This window comes from Agelaius phoeniceus, chromosome 2 (assembly GCF_051311805.1).
Source record: "Agelaius phoeniceus isolate bAgePho1 chromosome 2, bAgePho1.hap1, whole genome shotgun sequence".
Lineage (NCBI taxonomy): Eukaryota > Metazoa > Chordata > Aves > Passeriformes > Icteridae > Agelaius > Agelaius phoeniceus.
In genome coordinates this window covers 14404254-14423838 of record NC_135266.1, presented here as the reverse complement: position 1 = coordinate 14423838, position 19585 = coordinate 14404254, and the positions used below count along the sequence as shown (strand labels likewise).

The following is a 19585-nucleotide window of genomic DNA, read 5'->3' as shown; positions in this document are numbered from 1 at the left end:
CTGCTTCCACCAAAGCATTGTATAAGAGACCACTGATCAACTGCACGTAGGTGACAGAGCAGCTGCCAAATTGCTAATTTATTGGGGTTTGTCAAGCAAGTAGCAGCAGTGGCTGTGGAAGAACTATTAGAGAATGTGAATATGGATTTTGCTTCATAATTGTCAGGATATTGTAATACATTGGTAATGAGACAGTTTTAGGCAGCTCCACCAGTTTTTCCAAAATCATTAATTAGAACAGTTCAGCTAAGCCAATGATGTACCTTTCTCTTGAGTTCATGAACTGACTTTTGACAGAAAAATACAGACAGAAAAATGGGAAGAAAACACACAAAGGTGGAGCTAAGAGATCCGAGTTAGGGACTGGCTTTATTTTTATGGCATAAGCGAAAATATATCAAAACCGACCTTTTCACTAGACAAATACCTTTCAATCTTGTCAGCTCAACATGAGCATGGCTATTTCAGCTGCTAGACTGAACTACCAAATGTCAGAAACACCAACTGGTGTTTGTGAATCCTCTCTGGTACTGACACAAGGGTTGCAGTGTCATTTTTGCAAAAGTAACAAAACAAAACAGAGCTTACTATACCTGCTGAGGTAGGAAGGCAGCACAGGAGAACATCTACTCCCAAGACAGAGATTTCACAACCTCTCTGGGTAACCTGTGTCAGTGTTTGATCAGCCTTTAAGAAAAGGTTTAAGTGGAACTTCCTGTGTTTCAAATTGTGACAATTGCCTCTTGTCCTGTCACTGGGCATTAGAGTCTGGCTCTGTCATCTTTACTTCACTCATCCCAACCCAAGCAGGTATTTATGCCAGTGGGTAAGTGTGGCAGTGTCCCTCACTTGGGGTCACCGAATGTGGCGGTGTTTGCAGGGGTCCCACCATGAGGGAAGAGATGTGAATCTTGACTTCATGTTTCAAAAGGTTTATTTATTATTTTATGATATATATTATATTAAAAGAAAATTATATATTAAAACTATATTAAAAGAATAGAAGAAAGGATTTCATCTGAAGGCTAGCAAGGAATAGAAAGGAATGATAAAATCTTGTGACTGCTCACAGCCTCGACACAGGTGGCTGTCATTGGTCATCAAGTAAAAACAATTTCACATGCTGGGTAAACAATTCTCCAAATCACATTCCGAAGCAGCAAAACATGGAGAAGCTGAAGCTTCTCAGCTTCTCAGGAGAAAAGATCTTTCATAAAATATGTCTGTGACAGGTAAGATACCCTGACTCTTCTCCAGAGCTGAGTCCCAGTTCTCTCAGGCCCACCTTTTATGACAAATGCTCCTGTGCTTTAATCTTCTTTGTGGCCCTTTCACAGGACTTGCTGCAGTACATTCATGTCTCTCTTGTGCTGGGCAGCCCAGCACTGAAGCCAGAACTCAGATGTGTCTCACAAGTGCTGAGTGGATGGGGAGGATGACCACCCTCAGTCTGGTGACACCCTGCCTGCTGCAGTACATGGCCACAGCCAATCTGGTCCTAGGTGCCAAAAGACAATACAAAACTTGCCATAGAATCATAGAAACATTTATATTGGAAATGACCTGTAGGATGACTGAGTCCAACTGTTAATCTTGCAGTGCCAAGTCCACCACAAAAGTCCCCAAGTGTCACATCTACACATCTTGTACATAGCTCCAGGGATGGTGACTCTACCACATCCCTGGGAACCTTATTCCAATGTCTGACAACCTCTTCTGTGAAGAAATCTTTCCTAATGTCAAATCTAAACTTCCCCTAGTGCAACTTGAGGTCATATTCACTTGTCTTTCGTTTGTTCTTCGGCACCGTGTGCAGGAAAGAAAGTTTTTCTTCCCTAACGTCCAAGCATTTGTAGAAGTTGCAAACTACTCAGCCAACCAGCTAGAAATGTGAAGGCAACATCAGGAAGCTGGTTGGGAGGGAACTTTTTAAAATATTCTGGGACATTCTGCTGAGGGATTCCTTTTTCTCCTATACCTAATCTACCTAAACTTTTGCCATTTTCAGATAACACTAGCAAACTTTTACATAGGAAACCTGTTCCAATATTCTGCTGGAAGCCATGTGGAAGTCATTCTCTAGCACTTCTCATTGTGCAGAGACTACAGCTGTCAAATGTTGACACTTTTTTTTTTGCCTGTTTAAGAGACAATAAATTTATAGAACAATATCAGAAGTCTATGTAGTTTATCTTCACAAGTCTTTTCGGTTTAGCTTTTCTATTGAAACACTTCATGCACTTCAAAAAAGTAGCACATGGCTTTCTGAAGCCTGCTACAGAAATGATAATAGAAGGCCTATTGTAGAAGAAGCATAACTAAACACACAAGGAAGACGTGATTCATTGGGACTGGGACAATTCAATGTCTTCTGTAGACAAGTATTTACTTCTTCCTGATTCACAATCACCTGAGGTATTTCTCTAAGCAGCAGCAAAGTGTCAAAGGCAAGAAGAATTTGAACAGTTCAGCATGTGAATAACAGACTTCTGCTGAGACACAGCCAGCTGAAGCTGTCATAAGGAAGATGAGATAGACAGGTTTGCTCAGGGATTGGACACTATAAGCAACTCAATAGTGCTGGCTGCAGATGTGCCCTGTGCACACACACATGGGAGAAAGGCAATGAAAACCCATAAAAATGGATATAAGATGAGAGAAACTTTTACAGAAGTACTGCAGCCTGGAACGGGCTGTGGAACTATGGCCAAAACAAGACTCCTACTCTATTCAAAGAAGTGGAATTTTGTAGGTGTTTGAAATAACAGATTTGTAGTGGAAAAAAAATGCAGACTCTGTATCAAGTCCTTTTTTGAATGAAAAAGCTTGTAAGACCCTGACTAATGATTAAATCATCAGGTCAAAGGTACATCTAACTGGACAGGAGAGAAATTGAGATGCTATTCTTGCTGAGCCAAGGTGGAAAGAAGATATTCATTGACCTTAATCAAAAAGTTAACTGAAAATATTTAAACAAACCTGGCAGAAGAGCTTGGAGCTTTACTGCAGGAGTCTGGGAAGTCTGAGAATGTCTCCAAAGGGCTCAACACCCACAGCTGCAATTTTTACTGGGGAAAAACATCCAAAGAAAGGCTGAAACCTGGCTTTTGAATTGGTTTTTGCAGTTTCAAGAGGTTTGATCATATGTTTGCTATTTATAAGAAAGAAGCCAGAGTCAACACATTTCTGGACTAAAATCTCTGTAATTATAAAAAGCCAAGATAAATCATTTCTAAATGTGCATTTTAAGTATCAAGAAGATACTTGATAGTGGGTAGTCCCACAAGAAAGGAGTTCAACTATTGATTTACACCACAATTTTTTTTTCTGGGCAAAAGGACAAAATCCTTGTTATTTTGCACCAAATGACCCTCAGAGGATATGAACTAGCTTCTTTTTTTTTTTTTTTTTTGGAAGCCTCTCAATGCCTCATATTTCATGGGTGATGGATAGCTCTCTACAGGAAGAGCTGCCATGCAGGAAGCCACCTTTCAGACAAGAATCACAGAATAGCTGTTTGTGATGATGGTTTAGGGTGCACTTACAGCACATAGGAAATCCCTTCAGAACCAAAGATGATTTTTTTAAAACAGATAAAACCAGAACTGAATTCTGGTTTTATCAGGCAGTAGTTCCATGTGATTTTGGAAGAGTCATAAATCAGGCAAAGATCTGCCCAGCAGAGTAATCCACTTGCCAGCAGAGTTATCTGAAACATTCAAGTCTCTGGCAGCAATTTTAACCAAAGAATCCACTGCAATTAACTCATTAGCAGTTGTTTCAATGAGTTTAGCACTGTAAGCCTCTGAGGCTCCAGAAAGCCAGATCTTTCAGAGGCTGTAAATTTTGCTAGAATGTGGCAGCTGTTTGCACAAGGCTTTCCTCAGTAAACAGAAATGAGTTCAACCATCTTCCACTTCTTGGGAAAATGTAACCTTTGTGGCAACTCTTCCTGGCAGAACTCATCCTGTGGTGCTTTTCCATGGCTATTCAGGCTACACAGCAAGGCCAGCAATAAACACAGATTTTATGCTTAACAGTCAGATCTTTCTTTACTTTTGGGGCTAAAACAAAACCTGCTACAGCTACAGCTCCATTAGGGACTGCAGCAGCTGGCAGTACTGGCTTTGTGCAGCAAAGAACAATAGATGTATAACACACAAAGGTCATTTCTGTGATGGAGTGGGACCTGCTCTAACAAGTTATGAATATGTAACAGAAAATGGAGTTTGACAGGTGTTTTCTGTTCTCCAGGCTGAAGTCCACAATGTGGAAAACTCTTCCATTTACTGGGTCTTGCAAAAGATACTGAAACCCACCACAGCATCACACCAAGCCCTGCATCAGTCAATGCTGCTCCCTGACCAGGAGTGCATGACCCAAAGACTTCCCTTGCAAAGCATCCCAGGCAGGAGCACCTTATCCAAGTCCTGCACAGCTTCAGGCACTGAGTCAGCACAGGCCACCAGGGGCCAAACATGCAGCCACCAACTGCACCCTCCCTTAGATCTCACCCAGATTCTCTGTGTGTGCCATGCACAAGCCCAGAATGCTGGCTAGACAGCAGTAATCCCAGTGTCCAGGTAAGGTACCAGAGGGTCTTTCCTAAGCAGTCCTCAGCATCCCCTGTCCATTTTCATCAGGGACACAGCCTTCCAGTAAAAACATATTGCAGGAAAAGAGGGAGAAAAGCCACTCCACACCAGGACAGCTTTGCTTTCCACACTTATCCATTCAGAATCCATTCTTGCCAGTATGCCCCAAGGACAACCCCTGCAACTCTTGGCCTTCACTAGGCTGGACTCCTTGAAGACCCCTGTTCCATGGGGGGATGTTCTGCTCCAAATCTTTCTGGCATATGTGTGTTTTACCACCATCCCTGTCAACTCTGCTCCTACCAGTTATGTGAAAGTCTTCCCCATGGAGAAGCAGGGAGTCACAGAGACACTGTGCCATGTTTTCCTATGGGATTGGCTCTGACATGCACAACAGAGCTAGAAAAGCTGAGTCTGCCCTTGGTTCATATGCCCAGTACAATTCTTTATACTCTAAGGCAGAGGATCTGGACAGACTTGTTGCTTTGAGAATATCAACATGTGTTTCAGCACTTAAGTTGCTTCTTGTATCAGATGCTCAATGCAGAATTGTCTGAATTTTATTTTTAAATATTGAGAGAAACCTTTCATGAATTATCATTAGTTTGTAGCTGGGTCATAGTTTCTAGTTTCATCACAGTTCGGTGGTATTAAGCATTTCCTAATGAAAACTAGAATTTGTAGACACTGAAAACATACCAGAACTGCAGGGGGTAGAAAAACACAGATCCAGATAATTCTGAAAGACTTCAGTGAAGGTCACAAGAATTTGCAGTCCAGCCAAAGCCTGCTCAAGTCTGGGTACAGTTAAAAACAAGCACCCTGGGGTGCTCCTCTATTTCTTTTAGATCTGGACCCTGCTGACACTAAAAGAGAAATGGGGGAGGAAAGGACAGCTCCATTATGGAGGCTGGAAGGAACAGCACAGCCCAGTCAGGACACACCTGGGGTGCTGGTCTGACTTTGTTTAGCTCTGTCTGCAGCCAAACTCCAGCTTGCAGTGGTGATTATACAGCTCCTAGTGCACCAAAAATATGGTTCTTCAAAAGCCATGAGGAGATGTAAGATCTGTAGGGCCGAACATCTCCCAGACAGTATCCAGGACAGCTGTCAGCTTAGCCACAGACCAAACACACTTAGAAGAGGCACCAAATCTCCCCTGATCTGCTGGCAGAGCAGGAGCCCTGTGTTGGTGGGCTTGAGCCCTTCAGGATAACCTTCCACCCCCCTGTGCCACCTAGTTGGCACTAAGGGACAGTTTGTGTCAGGGCAGACAGGACAGATGACCCCAGAAGAAAGTAAAAAGCAGCAAGACAAGACAGGACCTCACTTCAGCTCCATCAGTGTGCCAGACAGCCCCTGAAGTAGTGATCTTAAACCTCTGGTGTAGCTCATAGCTGAGGTAGCTGTCCTCACATCTTTAGCTAATTTTCATATGCAAATAGGGCCTCATCTTGCACATTTGATGAATAACCTTTACTACTGCTACTGATGTCCTCTTCAGCACAGATAGGCTGTGCACTTGCCACAATCAACTGCTACAAACCGAGTCTTTCTTGGTCTGCTGCATTCCAGTTTTTGGAGGAGGAAAAGACTAAATTTGAAGCTTAATTATTTAAAATAAATTAGTTTCCCTGCTTAAGAGTTAGAGATGTGATTTAGCAAGTTGGGGACTGACATTTAAAAGTTTAGTGGTGAGTCAGACTGTGCCAAAAGGGTGCAATTGAGAACAGAGTGGAAAGTGAATGTAAACTCTCCAGAGCTTTAATCTTGATTGCAATATTACTGACAAAACTCAGCCCAGAACTGACCCAGATTCATCTTGCCTAGCTTTATAAACATAGATTTGACACCCCATTTAGAAACTGTTGTCCTACACACCATCTGTAGTTTATGGAGAAAAATCAAGACCTCTGGGGGAAATCAGCCTGATCTGAAATCCAGATTTTAACAGCCTGTTAGCAATATTCCCTTCCCTTTTAAAAGAAGTCTCCTGATTGCATCACCCCTTGCATCTGTGAGCTGTAGGAGTCAGGCTGTTCATAAAAATCTGCTTCAGACACCAGAACATCTAGAACTTCCCCTCTCTACCCAACTTTCCTAGCTTGCTGTCTCGCTTGCTCCGTCACTCTCCAGGAATGAGGATTCCTGTGGCTCGGGGCACACCCCAGCAGGTGCCACTCTGCACACACAGCAGGCATTGCTCACATCCACGCTGGTGTGTTAGAGCACAGAGCTTACACAGCCATAGAACACATCTCCAGCTGATTCTGAGCACCCACAGGACTCCAATGAAGCCTCATGAGCCTTGTTTAACAGCTGCCAGTTCCTGGTGGCCCCCATGGCCACCAGGGACACTGCTCTGCTGACCAGCAGGACCCACACTCCTCTTCCAAAAGGCTGCCCCAGCCCACACTGGTATTTGGGGTGACCCTGCCTCAGCTGTAGGTTGTTTTGCCCAGACTGCCAGGATGCTTCTGAACAGCAGCCCTGTCCTCCAGCCTGTCAACCTGGTGTCATACAGGGAGGACACTGCTTCCCTTTACCATCCTCCAATACATTCTTCCAGGCATTTCAAAAGGTAAAAACATCCCACCTCTGTTTTCTTTTGCCTCTTTCTGAATCCCCCCACACAAGGGGGATCATTACAAAGTGAAATAAGAACCTGTGTGTGACAGAGTCAGATTACATGAGACTGCACTAACGAAGCTCAGGAAAAGAAACTGAATGGGAAAACTTTCACTATTCTTGTATTTTAAGTGCACACAGACAATGTAAGATTTCTATTTGCCTTAAAGGTACATAAAGTTTCACTGGCTTTATTTTCTGGAAACAAAGGATAATGTTCAGTATCACAGCACAGTGATAGGGGTCTATAAGTTGTATAGTTGCTGGCTAGATCAATAAAATCAAAATGCAGTTTCAAATTGACCAAATATAAAATAACTTCTCTGAAGGCTAAGAACCAGAACAGTCTACAAGGTTGATGGACCATTGAAGAAAAAGATTCAATAGTTCTTTCAGTAAAGTTATTCAATATTTCAAGGTGTAATAAACTGGTATTTAAAAATATACATTGTACTATTCTTAGCCTGGAAATCAAGAGACCACACCACTAATATAACTAACTAAATAAATACATTGATTGTATGATCAAAACACTGTGATAATTTTGCATTTTCTTCAATAACAAAAAAATATAATTTCCTGCAATGAACTCAAGGTGAAGAGGGATTAAAGTGATAACATTCAAAAAAAGTGCATTTGTTCATTTAATCTAAAATAGGTGGAGAATAATGACACAGAAGAGACTATCAAGATGACAATGCAAGCTATGGAAGATTTTAAGATGGCCTTTCATGCTGAAAATCAATGCTAAAATGGCACTTTCCAGTTCCATGTATCTGTGTTCTCCCTATTTTTTCTCCAAGATTCTCCACATTTGTAAGTGGTTACTGTTTTAAAGTGATCAGACTTGCCACGCATTTTATAATTGGGATACTGCCCAGTTTCAGAATTCCAACAGGAAATTAAGATTCTGCAATCTAAATGCAGTTTGTATTTAGAGATAAGAAAACATAAATTTTCCCTATCCTATAAACTAGCTCCTCAGTTAGGGAAAACTGAGGCCCTAAGAAGATCTTTTTGTTTCTGGTTTTTTCCCCCAGAAAAAAATGATGGGCTAGTCTGTAAAGCACACCCACATTACATATGGAAAATCTAATTCCAGGAGTTTCATTGGTATTGATCACTGCAGGGACTGGAACACAGGTGTCCCAGGGCAGTGTCCTAAGTGGAATCATACAGTGCTATCAGGAGCATTTTACAAATGGTCCATGAGCTGGGAACAGCCAGAGCACATCCACATATTGCGCAGATGCCTCGGGAGTTCCTGGGGTGAGAAGCACAGCAGGGCTGGGAACAGGACACTGGGATCAGGCTCCAGATTTTGAGGATTGAACTCCATAGGAAGAGATTGCTTTCCTTAGAGTGAAGAGAAGAAAGTCACAAGGATGCTGGTTGGAAGATGCCTCCACTGGTCACCCAGAGCAGCCCCCTGCCCAAAGCAGGAGTGCTGCCAGCAACAGCTCAGCTCTGCCACAGCTTTGTCTTGCTCAGTCTTGAACACTCTGACAGGCAAAGAGGGCACCACCCACCCAGAGGTAAGGCTTCTCCTCACATCTAATCTGAGCCCTGCCAGCTTCAGTGCAGCCATTTATCCTTTGCCATATGTTTTGACTCCACCAGGAAGACTTTGGCTCTGTCATCTGTATCCCTGCTCTTTAAACAGCTGTACACTGCTCTGTGCTACACCTGCCCTTCCAGTTCTCCACTGATTCCCTCAGTCTCTCAGTGCTGACCCACTGAACCCTCTTCTGTATGAAAAAGGGCTGCTACTGCTCCTCTGAGGGATACCCAAACAAATCAGGAAACACGACATTAGGTCACTTCAACATTTTTTTCTCATTTTCTTTCCCTTCTCTGAACTTCTTTTGCAAAACAAACACATTACCACAAATGGTTGCAATGATACAAATTAACCTTATCTGATAAAAATTAACATGACCCAAAAGCTGTTCCATTGATCCATGACAAAATATGGGGTTATCTTCTTTACTTGAGGTGCCTAACAAAGACAGAGAAGAAAACAAAGAAAGATTTAAGCCTAGGCTATTTTTTTTTTTCCTAGCTGATAATTGGAAAAAGCACCTGAAAAGAGCAATTAATCTTCCTGGTCTGAGCTGACTTATCATAAGAGGCATCACCTTCTGGAGTTGTCTGTTCACTTCATTGCTTACAAATGGAGGGTGATGGACTTAGGCTCAGACATCACGCTTAGTGTAGATGACTCCCATGTTCCTAGCAATGTTTGCTAATAATATGCAAGCTAAACAGACAAGCTAAGTTCCTCTCCTAAATTCAAGCTGGTTTGATAAAGCAAGCAGGAGTAAAAATGTAGTTGTATTTTGATAGAACAAGAAGCAGTTACAAATCTAAATGCAAAGATGGCATTAATGGTGCAATTTGCATCACTCTCCACAGCTAATGTGCAGCCATTACACTTTCTTTTAGTACAGTGTAGAATGTACAGTAGATATTTAATTCAAGAGTTTGCACACTCTGGGAAGTTTCACTGCTTTCTTACCACAGTGGACACCTTAACTCTATTTTCTTACTCCATTTGTCTCCTCTACGAAATTCTTTTACATTATTATAAAAGGAACACATGACATCTCCTAATTTGCACAATGTTCTTTTATATGATTTGTCAATATTACACTCATGAAGGGTAGAAACATAAGCCCTTCTTTACTACAAAATCACTCCAAAGCCTAAGTTCTAGTGTTGTTCATATCCCTGCAACATCATGGCAGATTTAATTTATCAGCACCACTGTCTGTTTCAAAGCTGACAGCAAGGAGCAAGAAGAGCATTGTGAGGGGTCATCACATTTCACAAATGTTTTGGCTGGGAGAGGTGGTAGATCAAAAGGCATTTTGGCAAGGAAAAAAGAGGACCCCCAGGAACAGAAATGTAAGAAAAGTACCTTAGTTAGGAATTTATCTGCCTCCTCACTCTGCAGTAGAAGCAGTGAGGAAGTGAACTGAAAGCCTGGCCTCAAGCAGCCAGGAGGTGTGATGGACTGGACTAGAGCAGGACAGCCAGGAACACACCCAGCAAGTGGGCCAGGAGGGAAAGATGAACAGGGCTCCCTTCACTCCCATGTAGAAGCAGCCCTTCCTGAAGACATGATGCATGAAAGTCATCATGGAAAATTATTTCTAGACAAGGTGTTTTTCAAAGCCCTTCAATTGTGCAGATCAGTGTTGGATGACTGATATTGCCATTCTGCCAAAGGGAAATCACTGGGACCAGTGAAAAAACTTAAATCTTAACTACTACAGGTTTTCCTGTTCTATAAAATCATATTTTAAATGCATTTATATATGGAAACACCTGTGAAACAAAGACATTATATAATTGTAATTCTGTGGTTTTTAACAGAAACACTGTAGTTCTGCCTAAGCCAAAGTTCTTCAAAGGATAAACATATTTAACTGATGGGACAAGAAATTCAGTGTGGCAAAGATCTTATTCAGCCTTGATGAAGTCTGACCAAGAAAGAGAATGAAAGAGAGACAAATTCACATAAGCACTGGCACTGAAGATCCAGAGGTGGGGGGAAGGATCAGGGAGAGATGGACATTTAATACCATAGTTTTGGCAAAGACTCACATCCTATAATTTTAGCTATCAAGAGAGCATCCTCCAGAGAGTGGTGCAAAGCACAAATTCAAATTCCTTCCAGTCTGAGAAGCAAAGACAAACTAGATTGCTAACTAAAGCATCTGTATTTGTTGACTGGATTTAAAGAGAAGTACTAATTTTCTTCTGTCAAAATTAAGTAGATTTATATTTGACTTACTAAAAGTTTGTGCAAAAAAAAAATAATCATGGTGAAAAAAAATCATGGTAAAAAAAAAATCCAGCAGAAAATTGGTAACAAAAGCAAAATAGCTCAGAGTTAAGCTCTGTGCCATACCTTGCAGGCATGACCTTCAGCTCCAGCAGGTTCTGCTTCTCCAACTCCCTTATCTACCTTTCTATATAAGGAGTCCAGCTCACAGAAAGTGCGTTCACTGAGCACATTTTCAGATCAAAAACCTTATTAAAGGAACATAATGTGAGGAAGATAGGACCAAATGATTGACAGTAATTGTATTGGAAATGGGAAAGGCTGCATAGCCCTTTTTGAAATGCAGATTTTGCAGGACTGTGAGAGGTTGAGATCCAATGCTGCACTGGGCCCATTAAACAGCTTTTTAGGCCAGAAGGGATATCTTTAGAGTCTCACTTCACAGACCACAACATTTCACTGTTTAATTCCTTCATTAAAGCAGTAAGAGTTCATTGTCCTGTATCATATCTAGATTTAAAAGGATTTTCAAGGAAAAGAATAATCTATAAAACTCCTAGATAAAGTTATTCCAGCAGTTATTTAGCCTTGCTGTAAAAGTCTTCTTTTTTGTCACCTGAAATAATCTGGTTTTAGAGATTGAGTAGCATCATGCTTTCATTCACTAGATTAAATTGTCATCCTGTATCAAAAAATGTCACTGTGTAGCACAACTCTTAAACCACGATAAAATAGCATGCCAACCTTCTCTTTGTCAAAATAAAAAGATTGTGCTTTTTCACTTCTCACAGGCAGCATGTCCAGACCTCTGACTGTGCTGGAAGGATTTCAGAGGCATTTAAAACATCAGCACCACAACTGGACTCAGACCTCAGCAGCAGTTTCACCAGGACAGAAGTGACATCATACCTTAACTCCTACAGGATTGCTCTTCACCAGACATATTCAGGTAGCCCTGGTTTCCTTAGTTCTGGAACTTCCTGCAGAGTTCCCTGACAGCACAATGGCTTTGTACCACCAGTCAGAGGTGGCAGCTGTGGAAAACAAGAGCCTGAAACACCTGAGTGAATGCTGTCTTACAGAAGACTATGTTGTGGTGATGCCTAAAAACTTCTGGCTTTTTCATATATTTTTAGCTTTGTAGATTTTTAATATATAGTTGTATAGTCTCTAGTACTTTTCCTGCCCTTTCTCACATTTTAGAATATTAAGCTAGCCCTTTCTAACACATCCTTGAAATTCTGTTGAGTCTTATTCTCAAGAAGAGAATTTCTGACAAGGACATCTTGTTTTTCACCAGAATTTGAGGGACATAACAAGATAAAGGGCAAAGAAACCCCTGGACCAACTAACTCCAAGGAGCAGACATGAGGGTGGGTTACTGGGGCAACTGATCTCTTCTTGGATGTACCTGCTAGATATAGTAATTAATTAACCTTTTTAAAATTGCAGAAATCCTATGGCTATATGCACACAGCCATATTTGTACATCCGAAGGATTCCATTAAAGAACTGCTTTCTATCTTACCCCTCTTAATATTGTTTGGAAAGTTTTTGTCTTGATTCTAGGCAACAGTGGAGTCAGAAATACCTGAGCTAGCTTTTAAAAACTTCACTGTGACAGCACGGAGCTCTATACAGCTAAATTTATCTTGTTTCTTGGCAGTCTACAGCATAGGCATACTGGGTAGGATTCATCTGGCCAAGTGCAGACATACACATCTGAGCCAGACACCCTTGGCTCCTACATGGACATCTTCTCTGAGAGTAGGTGTTTGAAATAGATTACATGAGTCACCCCTTAAAAGAGCCTACTTTTCTCCACAGATCACACAGGGAACTTAGAATAGCTCAGAAGTAGGCACCTCCAGGCTGTAGTAAAGTTTGCCAAATTGAATCCCACCCCCTCCAAGGAGAGAGGATAGACTTGAAAAAACACATTAGAAAATTTCAGAAGTCCTGGTTTTCCCTTTTTCTTCTTCCCCTTTCCACCAGGCTTGGTATGAAAACACGGAGTGTTTGTGGGAAAATTGAAAAGAGTTTTGTCAAACTTCTTCATTCAAAATTAATCTTTCCAAGTACTGTATGATACTATTAGTACTGCTTCACTTCAAACCTACATGTATTAAGAATTTCAAGTTAATTTTATTTAAAGAATCTCTAGTGGAAAGTTACACTTTTCCATATAACTTTCCACCTTTTTTCATTTCAACATAGTAGTTTCTTACCTTTTTTCTGGATGATTTCATATAGGTCTGGAAAAGGGTGAGTGAACACTTCAGTGTTTGCATTATGACACTAATGTGTATCAGGGTACTGCACCAACTGCAGCTTGGTTATTTTGGAGACTTTTCTGTTTCTCATTTGCTTTTGGCAAGCAACAATAGTTATGTGCAAAGTGTTGCTTAGGAACTACATACTAGATAATGCATGAACTCAATAATTATTACTGCAGCTGACCTTCATTTCTCTGCAGACATTAATATTTAGAGTACACATTTTCATTAGGATTTGAGAAAAAAAACCCCAAAAACTAAAAACGCACAAATCCAGATAACAAAAGATTTCTTTCTGCTTACAACTATCCAGTTTCATACTGAGCAAAAATGGGAATAGTGTTTAAGTCATGCTCACAACTTCAGATTCCAAAGGGTCCATGCACCTTCTTCATTTCTTTGATTTATATTGTAAGAACAAAGTGATTGGGCTGGTTGAGCCCATGGTACTGGAGATGAGGTATTTCAAGATTTAGTTCAAGAGATTTTAAAGGAGGTCCTCTGCTACACATTGCTTCAGTAAAAACAGAAGAAATTATTTTTAGCTGAAAAAATTCCTCATTTTTATTTTTTCTTCCTTTAGCTAGCAAAAACTAATATTTTATATTAAAAATGGTTATTTTAACCCCTTTGCTATGCTATTCTCCTGAGATTCAATAGTTTAAGAGAATCAGGAAGAGAATCAGGAAGATGTGGCCACAGAAATGCCATTCATTTACCAGTATCAATTACCCAATGTGCTACTGACCTTAAAAGTTGTGCTGGGTGAATGAGCTGGAAGAGACTCACAGATACAACGATGATGTTGTCCTCTCCTTGGTTATTCCAATGTTTTCATCTTCCATGTGCAAAGTTTTCTCTTACTGGCCCATCAAGCACAAATATTTGAAAGAAGTAATACTTTTTCTGTACTACAGCATTATTTCTCTTTTTCCTTGTTTGAAGAAGACAACCATAGATGTTCCTATTTTAAATGATGACTGGAAATACAAGAAATTCTCAATATTGCTCTAAAGTTAGTTAAATTAAATTTTTGCCTTTGAACTGGGATGGAACATTATGAGTCGAATTTTCATTTACTTTGTGGTATATTTAAACTTGATGTTTTAGGTGTTCTTTTGGTCTTTCTCAGCAGCTTTTTTAAGTTTCAGCAATGAAAAGGGTTAGCATGCAAAAGCTTAAAAGTTTAGTATTTCTGAGTACAATAAATGAAATGCACCTTTTACATCATACCATGAAATTAATTATGCCAGAGAGACAGCAAACTTGTGTTATACAAACTCTCAAAGATTTCTCCATGAAAAGAATTCAGACCAACAATCAATACAGACATTTGAAAATGCATTGCTACAAAGGTTTTCTCCTCAGAATTTAAGATTAATTTAAATTTGAATTCCACACTGCAAGATAATGCTGAATGCCCAAAAGATAAATTATGGCAAGATAGATTTCAAATGGAAGAAACTTTGAAGTATTTAAGAAACAAGATTACATAAACAGTGCCATATTATAAGCATCTAACTTGTGTGCTAGAGTCCATTTTTATTTAATAGCAACATGATGCAGGATCATTTACAGATTAAAGAGCAATAACCCCATTTTTAGACAGAAATCAAATAGTTCTTTGAATGAGACATGTATCCTCATGTATTTACATGAGTTAAAAATGACATAAAGTCTTATCTAAAGTAACTATTGTTTGACTATGAAGCATCACTTACATCTTTTACTTGCCAAGTTATCAAACTTTTTAGGAGTGATGTCCGAGTTTCCTCAGTCATTCTGTGATTGGTATACAAGCATAAAGCAGTATTTAACTTCTTGAGCATGTAAATGCACTTGTTGGCTGACTTGATTATTTCTGTTGTGGACAGGACAAATTACATTGCACTGGGCTTTGTTTGTGTCATCCCTTTTCATTATTTAACTCTTTTTTTTTTTAATAGACTCACACTGTAACTACATTAATTATAATGAAAAGTACTAATTATAGTAGTAATACTCATTATGTTGTGCATATATTAACAGCACAAGCAGCACTTGGTTCCTGGTGTACAGCACACTGGAAATTCAGCTTTATTTTTGTGGCTCTTACTGCATACCAAACGTGCTCTTGCCCCTAGACAGACAAGGTCCTTGTGTTACAGCACAAGTTTGTTTCAGAATCTTGTACATTCATTTTATCTACTTTGAAACTTAAGCATTTTCTCTCCACTTGCAGATTTCCTCACCCCTTGACACTGGTCAACTCTTCAAAGCACTGCCTGACAAGGAGACAGAACAACAGCCAGAACAGAGGCATCCTGCTGGGAGACAGCAGTACCCCCAACACACATCTGACACAAGTTTCTTCTAGCTCATCACTGAGATCACAAACCACGATTGTTTTGGAAGTCTAATTTGATTTCACACAACAATATTCCACCTATTCTATTCATTCAGCAGGCCTGGTGCCATGATTCAGGAGTGTGCTTTTACAATGTACACAGAAAACATTTTCCCAGGGTGTGGATTCTTTTATGGATCAACTAAGAAGCCAAAAAAAAAAAAAAAAAAAACAGGATTTTATGTTTCCACCTTGGGAAAATTTTGTGTTTCTATCCTGGAAAATTACCAAACAGTTGAATATTTGTATCTTCTGCAAAGATTTTCACCACAAGATCAAGTTTGAGAGCTTGTTCTGGTTTTGCCTAATAGTCTCCAGCCCTGTGTGCTGTCACACACGCTCCATCTCTCACCAGGCATATTTCTGCAGCTCACAGTCCACAAACAGGGACAGGGAGGCAACTGGAGAACAGGAATTGCTGCAAAAGTTGAAAGAATAACAATCCAGTAGTACAAGGCATCAAGACAAGCAGGAGAGAGCTCATGTAATGGTCTCTACTCAAAAATATTTCTTTGTAGTCATAGCTTCCCCCAGCTACCAACAGCTTTCTGTGTAAGGAAAAAAAAACAAAAAACAACATTGAACCAAACAATCAAAAAAAAAACTAAACAGCAAAATGTATATGTATAGTCCTGAATACTCAATTGCAGCTTTAAATGGACTGAATGAATACCCTAAACAATAAATCAATGACCATAACATGAGCACAGATCTGCCTCTCATGTGCTGCAGGGTATATATGAATATATTTCCATTTAAAAATTCATAAGGATTCACTTCTGTCCCAATAGGGACAAGGCAAAGGAAGGGAAGAGGTGATGGTTTAATGCAAGAAGTGAAGGCTGACTGTCTAGAGCAGCCCTGTTATGTACCTGGCTCTCAAGCACACCCAAAGCACAGGGCTTTTGTACACACCAGGCAAAGAAAGCTTTGCAGGGTGCTCACTGCTGTAGGGCTGCCCGAAACCTTCACTTAGCTGCAGTATTTGGCACAGTCACTGCAGCAATCCTGCACGATGCCTGTGTGCTTCTCAAAGCCCTTTTCCAAATCTCTGCATGATTTAACTGGGAGCCAATATTCTATTTCCACAATATTTTAAGTTAACAGCAAAAAATTCTGGTCATATCTTATTACTCTGCTTGTCTTTTCCCCCAGGGCCTTTCTGCTGCCTCTGACAGCTTTCTGATTGCAGCCTTTCCTCGCCCAGCATTGCCTCAAGTTCCATCATCCAAATTACTGTACTTTAAGTCTCCTGCAGTAACTGTGGTTATTTCCAACATCCCAACAGGAAGACCCCCATCAAGATGAGTCATTCTTATTTCCAAGGGTGTTGTGCTGAGGCTGCTCAGAGGAAGATGCAGCAGCAGCTGCTTTGTATTAGCCTAGTGGGGGGGAAAAAAGCACAAGGCCCTGCATTCAGCTAAATTCCTTTCCAGCAATATGGACATTTTTTCCAAAAATGATGAAAATGACAAACACTTATTCTAACAAAAACCCTGTTGGAAGCAACAGAGTCCTGAAAACCTCTGGAATTGTGCCATGATGTGCGGAAAAGGGAACTGGCTATTTTAAACTTGCTGCCGTCTGGACAGAAAGCGATGCTTTGCTGTGAACTGGTGGGCCTCTGAACTGTTCATTCATGCATTATTTTTTGGCAGCCTTCACCACTTCCACAGAATCACTGGCAGCAGCCTCACTAGAGAGCAGGTAATTCTGACCCTGCAACTTATCTACTGCTATTACTCACAAGCAGGTTTTCAGCTGCATCCTAGCAGATTATTCAGAGCTGGTTTAGGATGGCGTAACTCTGCCATGAAATCTCACACATACAGATTCTCTTTCCACTCAAAGAGCACAAGAAAAACCTTTCAGCATGTTACTGCTGCAGCACAGATAGAGCCAGCTCACGCAGACCTTCAAACAATGCAGCTAGAATTGGGTCAAGATGTAGCAGAAGTCTGAAAAGTTTTGATTCTAAATCAAAGATCAATTTCCAGCTCTAATTCTGCTATCTTTGAAAAGAATCCTTGCATATTATACATATATTATATAGTCACTGGAATATCATCTCATTTACTCTTGAGCTCCAGAGAGGTAGTTAAAAATAAGCAAATGCCTGTGTGTATCAGCATAAGAACCCCACATTCCCAAGACTTGAACATCACTGGAAAAATTTGTCACCATATGCACGCATTGCTGAGGTGTGATATGATGTGGCTTTCTGGAGCCTCTGCAATTAGTCAGTGATATAGAAAATGAGGAATCATGGTCAGTGCACAGAAAACACAAGCAAGGCCAAGCAACAAGTATCTGGATTTTCAAAGTGCTTCTGAAATTCTAGTATGGGCCCTTCTATGAACAGTGGGACAGCCCAAGGGATTTCAGAGACATGGTGGGGAACTATCTCTTAGAGTCCATCTCACATATGTTACTTTGAAAGCTGTCCTTTCAATTGCAGATGTTTGTTACATTTGTTCTTCCTAGCTACTCTTCTTTTCCCAAGTGGAATGGAAGTGGTGCCTGAAAGGCTGTTTGGAAGATTAGGGATTTCTTTGTTTTTTGCTCTTAATGTTCTTGCTGAATTTATTTATAGCTTGGCTGGTTATTAGAACTTGTTCCATATGGTAATCTGGCAATGCCAAGCAAAGGATTTAAAACTTAAAAAATAGATTATTTCAGCAAGAATTTATCTTTTTGTGATTTGGAAATTCACTCAAAAGCATTGGAACACAATTTAACCCAGCTTTTCAGGGGAGAAGTGAGGGAAAGTAGCCAAAGGGTAAATAGGAGACTATATGAAAGTAGAAATTTCCTTTCATGTTGTTGGAAAGGGGCCCAAAAGCTCATTGTGTTGAAGCCTACTTCAACAAGAAAAAAGAACACAGCTTTTCTGGATTAGAGGGTTTTCCAGTCTTCTGCTTCTGTAGGAAATGCAGCTATGAACCCCTGGGAGGAAAGAAAAAAGGGAAACAACCCAGGAAGCAAACAATTTGGACCCAACAAAGACAAATTAGATACATGCCTGCATAACTAGAACAGAAAATACTAATAAACTATGTACTTGGGGATATAGAGAAAAGGCTGTTCTGCAATGCCAAGGGGACAATAAGAAATAAGAAATTATATACATCTAGATTACCTTGAAAATTATGCTTTAATGTTTCAAATGGCACAGTAATACCACAATGCCACAATGCAGGCTTTTAACCCCTGCTTCAAAGGTGTCTGGATTAGAGCTGACCAAAAATCTCAGATACATATTTGATGAGGGGGCTTTGACTAGAAAAGAGAATTTCCTGCTTTGTAACTGGTTGGAACAGAGATTTGGTTTGCAGCCTACCTTCAGCATATATTCATAAAAAAAGGAAACACACAAGCAAAACATAACAAAACAGAAAACAAATTTCCAAGTCCCACATGCTTTTGAACAAGTATGTCACAATTTCCCCAGAGTATTCAGACCAGGATGGCCGAAGCACTGGAAAAATATATTGCACACACAGCATCAGTAGGCAAAAATTGCATTTTTATTACCAATAAAGTAAAAAGTCTGAACTTACAGAAAAAGTACTTCTCCCATAGACAAATTATTATAAGTAAAGACAACATTCTCTGTTCCTCCAGTTACAACAGTGGAGACCTATTTGTAGAAGAGAAAAGACTGATCAGTACACTCTTTGCCAAATTCTGACCAAAACTTCACAGGATTCAATATTATCACCAGCAGTAAGGTCAATGTGACATTCAAGCAAGACTGATTGCAGCCATTAGAGAGCCATTTGATTTTTTGATGTCATAGCCTTTTGTAAACCCAAGAAAAAATACACAGAAATCAGGTGTGCTGCTGATTTTGTTTCTATCTTGGCCACTGTGCAAAATACAGTAGCCAGTAGCATCAGTCAAAAAATAC

At 40.2% G+C, this 19585-nt stretch overlaps 1 protein-coding gene across 25 annotated transcripts in view; it reads right to left on the bottom strand.

Annotated features, from left to right (window-relative positions):
* The window catches only part of LOC129117519 (uncharacterized), a 415270-nt gene that overhangs the window by 369396 nt on the left and 26289 nt on the right, over positions 1-19585 (bottom strand). For 2 of the 25 annotated variants that reach the window (XR_013180173.1, XR_013180172.1), the window contains exon 2: positions 19236-19315. The exons of the other annotated variants lie outside the window; for them this stretch is intronic. The gene's annotated coding sequence lies outside the window, so the exon portion shown is untranslated. The remainder of the gene's footprint in view (positions 1-19235; positions 19316-19585) is intronic. 25 annotated transcript variants of the gene reach the window in all.